The 3,123-nt window shown below is 41.0% G+C and overlaps 1 long non-coding RNA gene across 1 annotated transcript; it reads left to right on the forward strand.

Annotated features, from left to right (window-relative positions):
- Nucleotides 1-853: 853 nt before the first annotated feature.
- On the forward strand, nucleotides 854-2,887 carry LOC310747971. The gene is made up of 3 exons (XR_014541045.1): nucleotides 854-918; nucleotides 1,718-1,790; nucleotides 2,513-2,887. It is a non-coding gene; the product is annotated as an uncharacterized lncRNA (long non-coding RNA).
- The last annotated feature ends 236 nt before the right edge of the window (nucleotides 2,888-3,123 follow it).

The raw sequence follows: 3,123 nt of genomic DNA on the forward strand, positions 1-3,123 counted from the left end.
GTTCCTGGGTGTCAAATTGAAATTACAGGTTCAGCACTACTGTTTTCCTTATTCAAAGTTGTCTGGTTTAAGGATTAGGTTACCATGTGCTATACAGGATAAAATATCATTGACAGAGGTGCGTTTTAGTTTTTCATTTGAATTTAGCCTGCAAGGTTGTTGCCCTAGGCACAGCTTCTTTTTTTAAAAAAAAACACACGTTTGGGATGCTTCTTTGGCACGCCCAACATCATTTACTTGGGATCTTATTTGTCTACATTCCTGTGCAATCACACTTTCTTTTTGCAGATAGTATTATTTTTCTTGAAGTTGAGCTGCAGACTCATTCAAATGCTGGTGCTGGATGCAGGTGTCTATTTCCAGGGTACCTGATGTACTGAGCAGTGGTATGACAACAGGAAAGCTAATGGAGTTACCAGGAACTTGATGTTCTTATTTAAAATAAAAATAAAAATCAATCACTAATACTTGCAGTTCACATCTGGGCTGATGTTTTTGCAGATAATATTTTGGTATGATAGCCAAGGATATGTATAGGTTATGAATTAGTTGCCATTCAAAACACCAAAGATGAAATTCAACATTCCATCTACACTAGCATATCAGCTTGCCAGATGTAATGATCAACACTCGCCTCCCCCTGCACACTTCCTCCTCTGGGGGTTCTCCCACTCCTGAACCAATTTCAGGGGTACAGGGTGTACATAGAGGGAGCAGAGGGGGAAAGCCCCATTACACACATGGAAGCCCTTATGCAGGGCTTCCACTGATGTGGCTCTTTAAGTGAATCGTGCCCTAAGAATTCTGAAGAAATTCTAGGCTTTTGTGCATCAGTTCCATAATCACAACATTATTTTCATTGCCTACCATGTACCTCAGCTCAATGATAAGAATCCAGGTTTCTTTTCTCATTTCCAGGTGAAGCACTTTAAAATTTTAGCTCAAGAGGCAAAGCCTAAGCCAGATGCTGTGTTTGCATGGCCATGGCACCATGGAAAATCAAACACAGTGGGCCATAGACGTTTCCCCTGGCTCCCAGTACATGTACTACTTGTGCAGTTTTGGAATTCCATTTTTTCAGAAAAGGGGGAAGTTGTCTGATGTTTGACTTGTACCAACAGAACATATTATTCATTTCTCTGTAGTGTTTAGGGAATCAGGCTTCACAAAGGGATCTGTTGCAGGAAATTGGCTGGTTTGGCTTTTCATTCCAAGCTGGATTATACTGGGAACTTTTGTATTAGGAAAATGCTTGAAGGGTCGGCTAAAAAGTCCCCACAACAGCCCAGCTCATGGTGCCCATTGTTGCCATTGCTGAATTTGGTTACCCACATGGCTCTGATTGATGGGTTAATGAGCAATTCTCATTGAAGAAATCACTGTACTGTTCATTCTTTTCATCCAGGTGTGATTGTTTGTTTCTCATTCCTGACCTAACCATATCCAAAGGATAAGGGAAGACATGACTGGGACCTGGTCTGAATAGCTAGTCATGATGCTATATACCAAGAGATGCACAAAACATATTAATGTACGCACTATCCCACAGAGAACACAGGATCTTTCTGCAAAATTCGCAGTTGTGCTCTTTCATATAATAGTACTGACCCCTTTCAACAATAGCATAACCTTACAGTATTGCTAAGCAACAAATTGAATGTGACACAAACTTTCCCTTTTTCCCCTTTTTGTTTTGCATTCTCTTTTATTCTCATAGAAAATGTGAACTGCACTTCAATATCAGGGCTGGTAGTGCCCACAATGATGGCTTCAGAAAGGTCACCCAATTGGTAAGTCAACATTGCAGCTTTGAATTTATTTTTCCCTTGGCCTCCAACTGTCTGTTCCTCTTCTAGTCCTCTGGTTCCCTGATACATACAAATATAAGAACAACCTTTCATTTATTTTTTTCTTGAATGCAGAAAGTCCAAGGTAATATAGTCATGGAAATGCATGGAGTTATCAGAAGTTCAGAAAAGCCAAGTCAGATTTAATTATGTATTTAATTCTGCTTGTACAAAGGAATCTCCATTCCTTCTCCTCTCCCCATGTGCACCCCCTCAAATCTGCTTAAGAAGGCTAGGAGGAAACACAAAACAGAGAGCACCCAGGGAGAAGAGAGAGAGAGAAAGCAAGTAATACTGCACAAGCAGAAGTCAATGCGTGAATAAGGTGACTTTGTTGGATACACAACCCAAATATTTTGGTGTGGATATCAGCTCTAGTACAGTCATACCTGGAATCCCGAACACCTTGGTACGTGGACATTTTGACTCCCAAATGCCACAACCCCCAAAGTGAGTGTTCCGGTTTGTGAACGTTCTTTGGACCCCAAACGTCTGACAGGGCTTCCGCGGCTTCCGATTGGCTGCAGGAGCTTCCTGCAGCCAATCGGAAGCCGCGCTTTGGTTTTCTGAATGTTTAAGAAGTTGAACAGACTTCTGAAACGGATTCTGTTCAACTTCCAAGGTATGACTGTATTACATTTTAGTGTTTTATCCACTCCTTGTAGATCTGGCTGCAGCCCAAGAGGAGTTTCCCTTTGCTACCTTGACTTCTTCTCACCGGAAAGGTTTGCACAGGAAACTCTTAACAAAGTTTTCAGCCCATACTTCCAGAAATCGGCTTTCTGAGTCAGACTATACACCCTGCATCCCACAGAGAATCTAGCACCTTAATGACAAAAGAGAAACAGGCAGGGAGGGGGTGAGAATAAAAGGAGAGGAAAATATGTTCACCACATGTCAAAACATGAACAGAATAATAAAAGCAAAGCGACATTAGAGCTATCAATAATTTCTTCCACTCAAATATCTGAACTGTAATAAGAGATTACTTTCTGATATCACACAGTTGGTAGTGCAAATAAAAAAATGTCACAACCGTTGATCTTGCTATCCTAATTATTTTGCCTGCATGGAAAGAGAATGACTCAAGTACAGGCAAAAGTCTTACTGGGAAGAACTATAACATTTACCATAAAGTACAGTTGTTCCTGTTTACATGTTTTTAGTCTTCTCTTGTTAGGTAAACAGCAGTAATGAAGAAAACCTGTAAAGGAATTAGGGGTTGCTCGTGCGTAAGGGGTGGTTGCTGCTTTAGGCAACGTTCTCTGGCTAAACC

Source organism: Podarcis filfolensis (assembly GCF_964270895.1).
Source record: "Podarcis filfolensis genome assembly, chromosome: 1".
Taxonomy (NCBI): Eukaryota; Metazoa; Chordata; class Lepidosauria; order Squamata; family Lacertidae; genus Podarcis; species Podarcis filfolensis.